Here is a 13444-nt window from a genome sequence, read left to right as displayed (position 1 = left end):
ACAACTGATTCAAAAGATAGTACAGAGTTAGTGATTGTTTAATGGATGGGCTAACCCTTTTACTGAAGTCTACCCCCTGTAATGAATAAAAGTTGTGTGGTTTATGGGTACAAGGTTGGCTCTCCTTGTATGGATGAGCAACCTCACATATGTGGATTTAAAACCTTATACCCTCATGCTACTTCAGTGGTCACTTTGTCAATCTGTGCTCCGTGATTGTGCTCCAGAAGTGGTCCACTATGGGGTCTTACAACATTTTGGTCCATCACAGGGAACTCTGTTCCCTCCAGACCACAATTGGCGAAGAGATCAGAGGTAAGCTCAAGCAAATCTGTGTTTTGTGTTCTGTGTTACTTTCTGTTTTGTCTCTGTGTCATGTCTGGTTTTTGTTTCATGTTGACTTGTGTTTTCTGCCTCTCATGGCTGAAGTGTTTGAGTCACCACTGGAGAGGATTGAGAGTCCACTTGGTAGTCGCTATTGGTCCTGTTAGGGGCTTACGGCTGTGACAGGATGACTTGCTAGTTTTCACAGGCCATAGGCCCTAGAGGGTGCTCTAGGAGGAGAAAGGAATCTAGAGGACCCTCTAGAAACCCATTGCAATGCCCTTGAAGCCCTCCATTGTGTAGATGTTATTATTATTGTTAGAATTAACAATAGGTTCATGTTAACCTAGTTAACAATTAACTAGGTTCATGAAAAATCCCCAGCCAGCTGAAGAAAACTAATACAAATCTGGTGGTCAAGAAAAATAATAATATGATAATGTTGTCCTGCTGATTAATAATACAACAAACGTGTGAACTTTCTGACGTCCTTTCAACATCAGTTCCATAACCAAATGAATCCTGTGTTCTTGCCCTGCGTAAATGTTTCCTACTTCCCCCTCCCTCTGTAACCCCTGTGATGTTATAAATTCAGCCTTGGAGAAAAATAAAATAGATGCCTTTTTCAGGCTCTTGTCTTGGCATCCTTCTTGCGTCCTTTGTCCCACATTCTCTTCCAGGTACCTTCAGAACCCTAACTTACACAGCATTTGTAATCCTTTCTCAAAATCTCAACAGATCAGTTGTCAGTAAACTAGTTTGCCACTAGCATTAACTTCTGTATTTGATAAGTTTAGCTGTGTCTCCCAGGAAAGATCTATATCCGGTACCTGGAAGCATGTACTTCATTCATCAATCATATCTAGTTTTGGTGATATATATATATATATATATATATATATATATATATATATATATATATATATATATATACAGTGTCTCCTACAGCAATGAGGTTAAGTAGAATTTTAGCATGGATTCTGAGCAAGTAGTTCAAGAATGTAGAATCCACAAATGACAATGCCAAATAAACTCCATCCTGTTCTTATGAACATATTGAAGTTGAGGTTTAACTGTACCTCAAGCCATTCCTCTCCCTGCCCATCCAAATGAATCTTATGTTTTTTCTGAAGAAAGAACCATGATAAAATATCCAAAAACCTCAAGTCTGGCCCTGGGAAAACCAAAGGTAGATTTATAGAACTTATATCTATTGGGACTACAGATCTGCTTTCTAAAGTCCATGTTGTCCTTTGCTTTACAGATGTCTCATAATTTTTGGATTAAATATGCATTTAGAGTTCATTATTTGAAGTAGGCACACAATATTTTCACTGTTCTGTTAACTCTATAGCTGTACCCCCTTTGTTGCCAATATCTGGGAGTAAGAGGTGCTTCTAATTGAGACTTCACCATCTCACTATTTCCAATATTATTTCTCTGACTACCATTCCCTGACATTGACACATTAGATTTCTCAGTCAACAGCTGTGTTTAGCTGGCAGTTTTCTTTTCATTTATTTCTTATTTTTTTATTTTTTTACAAATTTTATTCGTTTTTTTAATGTATATTTCAATATTTACCTCTATAATATTATTTCCTTTAAGAGTTTCCTCCCATAAGATCACTAACTGGTCCCTCTCCACTTCTTCTATAACTCCCTTACTGTCCCTTCTAATTCTCTTTAACTGTGAATCAAACCAAGGGAGGATCAAGTGGTTCTTCTTCCATTGGTGCCCAACAAGGCCGTTTTCTGCTACATATGCAGTTGGAGACATAGGTCTGTTCACGTTTAGTCTTTCAATATTAGTCTCATACCAGAAAACTTTGATTCATTAGCAATGTTGTTCTTATGGTGTTGAAAGTCCCCTCAGCTCTTGTTAGCCTTTCTCAAAATCTACCAAAAAGAGGTCCATTTTCAGTTCACAGATTTGCCAATAGCATACACTTTTGCATTTGACATGCTCTAGCTGTGTCTCTCACAACATAGCTATATCCGATTTCTGACAGAATGCACTTCTTAGCTTCATCAATTATAATTGGTGACAGATATATATATATATACATATATACATACATACATATATATATATATATATATATATATATATATATATATATATATACACACACACACTTTTGGTGCCTACAGCTTTTTGGTTAGGTGGAATGTTAACATGGATTCTGTGCAACTAGGTCAAGAATGTAGACTTTACAATGACAATATTAAATAGACTCTCTCCTGTACTTGAAGTTCAGGTTTCACTGTTCCTCAAGCTTTCTTAACCCTGCCCATCCTCCTGTTTCTTATATTTGGCTTTAAGAAAGAATCATGGTAAAATATCTAAAACCTTCAAGTCTGGCCATGGGAACACAGGAAGGTAGATAGTGTGGTACAGATATCAAATGTGACTAGAGGTCTGAATTTATAGTCAATATGGTCCTTTGTTTTATTGATGTCTGGTAATTTTTGGATAAAATAAGGATTTGTGTGTTGATCATTAGTTTTATGTACGAATATTTCCACTGCTATATTGACTCAATAGCCAGGCCAAGTTTGTTGCCGAATTCATTGCAAAAAAAAAAAAAAGGGAATTGGAAAAATGAAATTTTGAGTACACATGCAGGAATATATATAATGTCCCCTGTCAATGAATGTACAATCAGATAATGCAAAACAATGTTCACTCAATTAAAGGTCTGTAGGGTAAATACTGGCACATGGAAAACTGAGGAAACCTAGGGAATAGAACTGAATGTCACAGGATTGGACTGGGGAATAAAATTATTCACCAGAAGAATCTCCTTCACTCCTTGTTCCTATTACTTTTCTAACCTTGCCAAGCCCCTGACGAACTTCTCCATTCAGAGCATGTAACCACTAATGAAGCAGAGAGAAGTCCCTAGCTTAGAGAGATGTAGCATGTAAAGGTTTCCACTATGTCACAGGAAACACTCCAGGAAAGGGCATCTCCAAATCTGGTCAATGTAAGGAAATCTGTTCAGCAGGTAGGCCATGGCAGTTCTCAGTAACATCATCATTAGGCCCTCCCTGAAAAATCTCTTGTAACCTGGAGAGCCCTAGCTTCTTCTGTGATGTCACAAGTGCTATTGTGACTGCAACTGCCTCTCAGATATTCCTTCAGTACCTCTACGGTTTACTAATTGGCCTCAAATTCAGAGTAAACAGCCATTTGAGAAGGAGAACAAAGAGAATGAAGAGATAAGAGATGGGCAAAGGAAGCTGGCCTTCTGTCTTGTATAAAGAAAGGAAGGAAGATGTGGTTTATGGGATAGCTCAGTGAGACATGGGTAGGCATTGAGTGGGATAACTGAAGAGAAAGCCTTTATCTGACCCTTCCACATATGGGAATATGGAGCAGGGAGCCTCTCAGAAGCATCTGGACTTCCCTTGTTGTTATTTTTCTTGAAAGTCAGATATTTTATATCATTAATTTCCATATCCCAAAAGCCAAGTGTTGGAAAGGGCAAAGTTGTTTTTCTGAGAGCTCATGGCCTTTGTCCTTTTGGGCCAGGAGGAAAAGTTCCTTAGGAAGAAGGGAAAGACAAGAATTGTGTCCTGAGCTCAGAGTAAACTCTTTCATGCTTTGGATTCCTATAGTGCAGTTTGTGTCTGTCACTGATATCTGGAAGAGACAAGTGCTTCTACCTAAGATTTCGTCATCTCAGTCTTTCCACTAGTATTACTCTACCATTCCCTGACAACGACACTTTAGGTTTCTGAATGAATAGTTCTAATTAGCTGGCAGATTCTCTTCTTTTATTTCTTTCATTTTTTATCATTTTTTAACAAATTATATTGCTCTTTTAATTGGATATTTATATATTTACATTTAAAATATTATTTCTTTTCCCTATTTCTTGCCCATAAGATCCCTAATCGGTCCCACTCTCCTCCTTCTATAGGCTCACTTACTGCGCCTTCACATTCCCGTTAACTGGGATCAAAACTAGGGAGGACCGAGGGCCTCTCTTTCCATTGGGACCCAAACAGGTCATCCTCTGCTACAGATGCAATTGAGTCCGAGGTCTACCCATGTATAGTCTTTGAATATTGGTTTAGTATATATATTTTGTTGGTTCCTACAGCTGTGACATTATGTGGAATTTTAATTTGGATTCTGAGCAACTAGGTCAAGAATGTAGAATCCACAAATGACAATGTCAAATAGACTCCCTCCTGTTCTTTTGAACCTATGGAAGATGAGGTTTCACTGGTCCTCTAGCCGTTCTTCTCCCTGCTCATCCTCCATTATCTTATGTTTGGCCTTAACAAAGAATCATGGTAAAACATCCAACCCTCAAGTCCTGCACAGGAACACATTAAGGTTGCTATTGTAGTACTGATAATAAATGGGAATAGAGAACTGAATTCTATAGTCCATGTGATCCTTTGCAGTATTGATGTCTATTAATCTTTGGATAAATTAAGGATTTGGGAGTTTATCATTTGAAGTAGGTACACAATGTTTACACTGTTATACTCACTCTAGAGCTGGGCCCACTTTGTTGCCAAAACCATTGCAGAAAATGGAATTGGAGAACTGAATTTTTGAGTACACATTGAGGAATATTTATAAAGTCCCCAATCAAGGATTGTACAATAAAAAAGTGAAATACATATTCATTCAATTAAAGGTCTTTATGCAAAATAATGGCCTTTCGGAAACAGAGAAAACCTAGAAATTTGAACTGTATGTCACAGTAATAAAACTGGGAATAAAAATATTATCTGGAAGAATCTCCTCCACTCCATGTTCCTAAATCATTTCTACCCATGCCAAGCCCCTGACTAACATTCTCCATTCAGAGCATGTAACCACTAATAAAGCACAGAGAAGTCTCTAGCTTTAGGGAGATTTAGTAAATGAAGGTTTCCACTGTGTACCAGGAGTCACTCCTGGAAAGGGCACCCTTGAATCTGGTCAGGAAATTTTTCAGCAGGTAGGCCATAGCAGCTTTCAGTGACATCAGCATTAGTCCCTCCCTGAATAATCTCTTGTATCCTGCCTCTCAGATATTCTTTCCTTACGTCTAGGATTAGTATAGTGGCCTCTACTTCAGAGTAAACAGCCTTTGGGAAGGAGAACAAAGATGATGAAGAGATCAGAGATGGGGAAAAGGAACCTGGCCTTCTGTCTTGTTATTAAAAAAAGGAAGAAATACGTGGCCCATGGGAAAGCTCAGTGAGTCCTGTGTAGGAGTTGAGTGGAATCGCTGAAGAGATAGCCTAGACCTGAGCCTTCCACATATGGGAATAAAGAGATTGTAGCCTCTCAGAAGCATCTTGACATCCCTGGTTTTTATGGTTCCTGGAAGTCAGAGAGTTTATATTATTACTTTCTTTATTCCAAAAGACAGGTTTTCATCTTGGCACATTTGTTTTCCTGACAGCTCATGGCTTTTACTCTTTTTGCCCAGAAGAAAAACCTCCTAAGGAAGAAGAGACAGACAAGTATCGTGTCCTCAGCTCAGAGTAAACTCCTCTGTGCTTTGGATACCTATTGTGCAGTTTGTGTCTGACACTGATATCTGGGAGAGTTAAGTGCTTCTAATTCAGACTTCATCATCTCAATATTTCGACTAGTATTACTCTGACTGCCATTCCCTGACAGTGACCCATTTGATTTCTGAGTCCATAGATATGATTAGCTGGAAGTTCTCTTTTCTTTTATTTCTTTCATTTTTTTTATATTTTAACAAAATACATTGCTTTTTTATTTGGATATTTCTATATTTACATTTCAAATGTTATTTCCTTTCCCACTTTTCTGTCCATAAGATCCCTAACTGGTCTGCCTTACTGTCCCTTGAACTAACAGTCAAACCTAGAGAGGACTAAGGGCTTCTCATTCCAATAGTGCCCAAAAAGGCCATCCTCTGCAACATAAGCATTTGGAACCATAGGTTTGTCCACGAATAGTCTTTGATTATTGTTTTAGATCCAGAACATACTGGTTCATTGACATTGTTGTTCTTCTGTGGTTGAACTCAGCATCAGCTCTTATAATTCTTTCTCAAAATCTACATAACTCTGGTGTCAGAAAAGTAATAAGACTGTAGTGTTCCTTCTATTTCTAGTTTGTTGAATAGTTAGGAGAATATTGGTATTAGGTGTTCTATGAAGGTCTGAGAGAATTCTGTACTAAACCTTCCTCATCCTGGGATCTCTTGGTTAGGAGACATTTAATGACTGCTTCTACTACTTTACAAGTAAAGGGAGTATTTAGATGGTTTATCTGATCGTGATTCAAGATACTTTGGTATCTTGTATCTGTCTAGAAAATTATCCATTTGATCCTTGCTTTCCTGTTTCGTTAAGTATATGCTTTTATAGTAGGATCTGATAATTTTTTGAGCTTCCTCATTTTCTATGGTTATATCTCTATTTCACTTCTGATTTTGTTATTTTTAATTTGGATACAAAGGATTTACCTATCTTCTGGATTTTTCAAAGAACCAGCTCCTGGTTTTGTTGATTCTCTACATAATTCCTTTTGTTTCTACTTGGTTGATTTCAGTACGGAGTTTGATTATTTCCTGCTGTCTAGTACTCTTGGTGTATTTGGATTTTTATTGGTTCTGAGATTTCAGGTGTTCGGACAAACTGCGAGTGTATCATAGCTCCTGTTTCTTTGTGGAGGCTCTCAGAGCTATGAGTTTTCCTCTTAGCATTGCTTTTCTGTGTTCCCAATTTATGCATTCATTTTCATTAAATTCTAGAAAGTCTTTAATTTTTTTCTTTATTTCTTCCTTTAACAAGTTCTCATCAAGTAAATCATTCTTATTCTACCATGTATATGTGGGACTTTGGTTGTTCTTGTTGTTATTGAAGACCATTCTTAGTGATTTCATAGTTTGCATGGAATTAATTCAATCTTCTTGCATCTTTTGAAGCCTTTTTTTGTGATGGATCATGTTATCAGTTTTGTAGAAGGTACCATGTAGGACTGAGAAGAAAGTGTCAGGAGCCATATCAGGACAAGCTCATAACTAACAGGTGATCATCCTCAGATGGACAGCCTTGGATTATTTTATAATCCACAACTGGTTTGCCCTTATTAAGCAATTCTGTAAGAGATTCATTTTTGGAAAGTTTCCTGCTATTGAAATGCTATTCGTGTTATTATTATTAGACATATATAGCAATCATTGAGTAAGAGCACACCCCTTTGGAGCAGATCTCTGCAGGCCTACGAAGTTGCACTGTCCCGTAGTGATGCTATTCATACAAATAGATGAATTCTTTAGTCTTAATAATGATCCTACAATAATTCCTAAAATTATATGAATGGTTATTAAGCTCTTATATAGTGGAACTCCTACAAGTCTCTTTCTAATAGTCAGAATTCCAGTGACAACTCCAGTCTCCCAGGTGTCACGAGTTAATTATTCTGAGACAGTAAACAGACTTTCTCCTACTCAGAACACAATTCAAGAAGTTGCAAAAACAGTTATCAAGTGTCATAAACGATTTGTTACAGGTGCAAGGACAGGGGATAAGATATTGACTGTGTTTATCTGTAAATAACTTCACTAACCACTATGGTTTTAGACATTCAGTGAACCTGTAGAGCTGACACTGGTGATGAATGTTTAGCCAGATAATTACTCCTGATGGATATCCATATAAACATTCTCGGTTGTAAACTTGTATTTCTATTTATGCTTTGATCTTTCATATGTACTTGTGGTGAACAATTTAACACCTGATCATGTATTCTGAAAGATTTTTAGGTGCTGAGGACAAAGAGAAGACACACAGAAGGACGGAGACAGAGGGTCTGAACTGGAAGGACAGAGACTGATGGACAGAGAAGGAGAGGGGATGACCTGAAAAGACCAGTTTGAGATAAGGAGAACAAAGGTAAGTAGAACTAAGACAAAAAGATCTGGGCTGAGAAGTAATGTAGAGAGGAATAACTTATGTAACATAAGAGAGCAATCTAGAGAATGCAGGTGAAAAGAGGACAAAAGAAGAAGCTGGAAAGAACAGAAGGTGCAGGCAGGTTTCTCCTTATCTTGGGACAGAAAACGACATTTCTTAATAGCAATGCAAAATTAGTCTTGTTAAAAGGAACAGGCATTTTCTTTTACAAACTTGGGTTTAAATCACTTAGCATTAAAAGGGTAGAAGCGATTTCTTTCTCTCTGTAATAAAGATTGGAGTTCATCTTTCTGTACTGGTCCTTGGTCTTTTGCACCATATGCATATGTAAGTATTGATGTCTGTGTAAGTATGCAATTATGAGAATGTATGCATGTGTGTATGTGAGTGTGTGTGTGTGTGTGTGTGTGTGTGTGTGTTTGTGTAAGAATGTAATTGTGACTCTGCTCCCAGACTCCATGAGAGAGAGACCCAACCACCTGGTCAGGTGGGCACTCCTGAGGCTGCAGAGCTGAAGAGACCACCAACACTGCCCACCCCTGCCCACATCCCTGGCCCAAGAGGAAATTGTATAAGGCCTCTGGGCTCCCGTGAGGGAGGGCCCAGGAGCGGCAGGACCCCTGCCTGAGACACCGCCAGAACCTGAAGGAAACAGACTGGATAAACAGTTCTCTGCACCCGAAACCTGTGGGAGGGAGAGCTAAACGTTCAGATAGGCAGACAAGCCTGGGAAACCAGAATAGACTGCTCTCTGCACATACATCTCAGAAGCAGGAGGTAAAAACAAAAGGCCATCTGGAACCCTGATGCACTGAAGCTCCCGGAAAGGGTGGCGTAGATCTTCCTGGTTGCTGCCGTCACAGAGAGCCCGTGGGCAGCACCCTGTGAGTGAACTTGAGCCTCAGGACCACAGGTAAGACAAACTTTTCTGCTGCAAGTGACATGCCTGGTGAACTCAAGACACAGGCCCACATGAACAGCTGTAGACATGTACAGAGGAAAAACTACATGCACAAAAGCAGAACACTCTGTCACCATAACTGACTGAAAGAGAGGAAAACAGGTCTACAGCACTCCTGACACACAGGCTTATAGGACAGTCTAGCCACTGTCAGAAATAGCAGAACAAAGTAACACTAGAGATAATCTGATGCCGAGAGGCAAGCACAAGAACCCAAGCAACAGAAACAAAGACTACATGGCATGATCGGAGTCCAATTCTCCCACCAAAAAAAAAAAAAACATGGAAAATCCAAACACACCAGAAAAGCAAGATCTAGTTTCAAAATCATATTTGATCATGATGCTGGAGGACTTCAAGAAAGACGTAAAGAACTCCCTTAGAGAAACACAGAAAAACATTAATAAACAAGTAGAAGCCTACAGAAAGGAATCACAAAAATCCCTGAAAGAATTCCAGGAAAACATAAATAAGCAAGTAGATGCCCATAGAGAGGATACAAAAATCCCTGAAAGAGTTCCAGGAAAGCACAATCAAACAGTTGAAGGAATTAAAAATGGAAATAGAAGCAATCAAGAAAGAACACATGGAAAAAACCCTGGATATAGAAAACCAAAAGAAGAGACAAGGAGCTGTAGATACAAGCTTCACCAACAGAATACAAGAGATGGAAGAGAGAATCTCAGGAGCAGAAGATTCCATAGAAATCATTGACTCAATTGTCAAAGATAATGTAAAGCAGAAAAAGCTACTGGTCCAAAACATACAGGAAATCCAGGACTCAATGAGAAGACCAAACCTAAGGATAATAGGTATAGAAGAGAGTGAAGACTCCCAGCTCAAAGGACCAGTAAATATCTTCAAAAAATCATAGAAGAAAACTTCCCTAACCTAAAAAAAGAGATACGCATAGACATACAAAAAGCCTACAGAACTCCAAATAGATTGGACCAGAAAAGAAACACCTCCTGTCACATAATTGTCAAAACACCAAACGCACAAAATAAAAAAAGAATATTAAAAGCAGTAAGGGAAAAAAGTCAAGTAACATATAAAGGCAGACCTATCAGAATCACACCAGACTTCTTGCCAGAAACTATGAAGGCCAGAAGATCCTGGACTGATGTCATACAGACCCTAAGAGAACACAAATGCCAGCCCAGGTTACTGTATCCTGCAAAACTCTCAATTATCATAGATGGAGAAACCAAGATATTCCATGACAAAACCAAATTTACACAATATCTTTCTACAAATCCAGCAGTACAAAGGATATTAAATGGTAAAGCCCAACATAAGGGGGCAAGCTATACCCTAGAAAAAGCAAGAAACTAATCGTCTTGGCAACAAAACAAAGAGAATGAAAGCACACAAACATAACCTCACATCCAAAAATGAATATAACGGGAAGCAATAATCACTATTCCTTAATATCTCTCAACATCAATGGCCTCAACTCCCCAATAAAAAGAAATAGATTAACAAACTGGATACGCAACGAGGACCCTGCATTCTGCTGCCTACAGGAAACACACCTCAGAGACAAAGACAGACATTACCTCAGAGTGAAAGGCTGGAAAACAACTTTCCAAGAAAATGGTCAGAAGAAGCAAGCTGGAGTAGCCATTCTAATATCAGATAAAATCAATTTTCAACTAAAAGTCATGAAAAAAGATAAGGAAGGAGATCATATTCATCAACGGGAATATCCACCAAGATGAACTCTCAATCCTAAATATCTATGCCCCAAGTATGAGGGCACCTCCATACGTAAAAGAAACCTTACTAAAGCTCAAAACACACATTGCACCTCACACAATAATAGTGGGAGATTTCAACACCCCACTCTCATCAATGGACAGATCATGGAAACAGAAATTAAACAGTGATGTCGACAGACTAAGAGAAGTCATGAGCCAAATGGACTTAACAGATATTTATAGAACATTCTATCCTAAAGCAAAAGGATATACCTTCTTCTCAGCTCCTCATGGCACTTTCTCCAAAATTGACCATATAATTGGTCAAAAAACGGGCCTCAACAGGTACAGAAAGATAGAAATAATCCCGTGCGTGCTATCGGACCACCACGGCCTAAAACTGGTCTTCAATAACAATAAGGGAAGAATGCCCACATTAACATGGAAATTGAACAATGCTCTACTCAATGATAACCTGGTCAAGGAAGAAATAAAGAGAGAAATTAAAAGCGTTTTAGAATTTAATGAAAATGAAGGTACAACATACCCAAACTTATGGGACACAATGAAAGCTGTGCTAAGAGGAAAACTTATAGCGCTGAGTGCCTACAGAAAGATACAGGAAAGAGTATATGTCAGCAGCTTGACAGCACACCTAAAAGCCCTAGAACAAAAAGATGCAAATACACCCAGGAGGAGAAGAAGGCAGGAAGTAATCAAACTCAGAGCTGAAATCTGAAGTAGAAACAAGTAGAAACAAAAAGGACCATAGAAAGAATCAACAGTACCAAAACTTGGTTCTTTGATTAAATCAACAAGATAGATAAACCCTTAGCCAGACTAAAGAGAGGACACAGAGAGTGCGTCCAAATTAACAAAATCAGAAATGAAAGGGGAGACATAACTACAAATTCAGAGGAAATTAAAAAATCATCAGATCTTACTATAAAAACCTATATTCAAAAAAACCTGAAAATCATCAGGAAATGGACAATTTCCTAGAAAGATAACAGGAACCGAAGTTAAAGCAGGAACAGATAAACCAGTTAAACAACCCAATAACTCCTAAGGAAATAGAAGCAGTCATTAAAGGTCTCCCAACCAAAAAGAGCCCAAGTCCAGACGTGTTTAGTGCTGAATTCTATCAAACCTTCATAGAAGACCTCATACCAATATTATCAAACTATTCCCTAAAATTGAAACAGATGTATCACTACCGAATACCTTCTACAAAGCCACAATTACTCTTATACCTAAACCACACAAAGACACAACAAAGAAAGAGAACTTCAGACCAAATTCCCTTATGAATATCGACGCTAAAATACTCAATAAAATTCTGGCAAACCGAATTCAAGAGCACATCAAAACAATCATCCACCATGATCAAGTAGGCTTCATCCCAGGCATGCAGGGATGGTTTAATATACGGAAAACAATCAATGTGATCAATTATATAAACAAACTGAAAGAACAAAACCACATGATCATTTCATTAGATGCTGAGAAAGCATTTGACAAAATTCAACACCCCTTCATGATAAAAGTCCTGGAAAGAATAGGAATTCAAGGCCCATACCTAAACATAGTAAAAGCCATATACAGCAAACCAGTTGCTAACATTAAACTAAATGGAGAGAAACTTGAAGCAATCCCACTAAAATCCGGGACTAGACAAGGCTGCCCACTCTCTCCCCACTTATTCAATATAGTTCTTGAAGTTCTAGCCAGAGCAATCAGACAACAAAAGGAGATCAAGTGGATACATATCGGAAAAGAAGAGGTCAAAATATCACTATTTGCAGATGATATGATAGTATATTTAAGTGATACCATAAATTCCACCAGAGAACTACTAAATCTGATAAACAACTTCAGCAAAGTGGCTGGGTATAAAATTAACTCAAATAAATCAGTTGCCTTCCTCTATACAAAAGAGAAACAAGCCGAGAAAGATATTAGGAAAACGACAGCTTTCATAATAGACCTAAATAATATAAAGTACCTCGGTGTGACTTTAACAAAGCAAGTAAAAGATCTGTACAATAAGAACTTCAAGACACTGAGGAAAGAAATTGAAGAAGACCTCAGAAGATGGAAAGATCTCCTATGCTCATGGATTGGCAGGATTAATATAGTAAAAATGGCCAATTTACCAAAAGCGCCCTACAGATTCAATGCAATCCCCATCAAAATACCAATCCAATTCTTCAAAGAGTTAGACAGAACAATTTGCAAATTCATCTGGAAAAACAAAAAACCCAGGATTGCTAAAACTATCCTCAACAATAAAAGGACTTCAGTGGGAATCACTATCCCTGAACTCAAGCAGTATTACAGAGCAATAGTGATAAAAACTGCATGGTATTGGTACAGATACAGACAGCCAGACCAATGGAATAGAATTGAGGACCCAGAAATTAATCCACACACCTATGGTCACTTGATTTTTGACAAAGGAGCCAAAACCATCCAATGGAAGAATGATAGCATTTTCAGCAAATGATGCTGGTTCAACTGGAGGTCAACATGTAGAAGAATGCAGATCG

The sequence above is a fragment of the Rattus norvegicus genome, chromosome Y (assembly GCF_036323735.1).
Source record: "Rattus norvegicus strain BN/NHsdMcwi chromosome Y, GRCr8, whole genome shotgun sequence".
In the NCBI taxonomy this organism is placed as follows: domain Eukaryota; kingdom Metazoa; phylum Chordata; class Mammalia; order Rodentia; family Muridae; genus Rattus; species Rattus norvegicus.
This window is presented reverse-complemented; position numbering follows the sequence as displayed.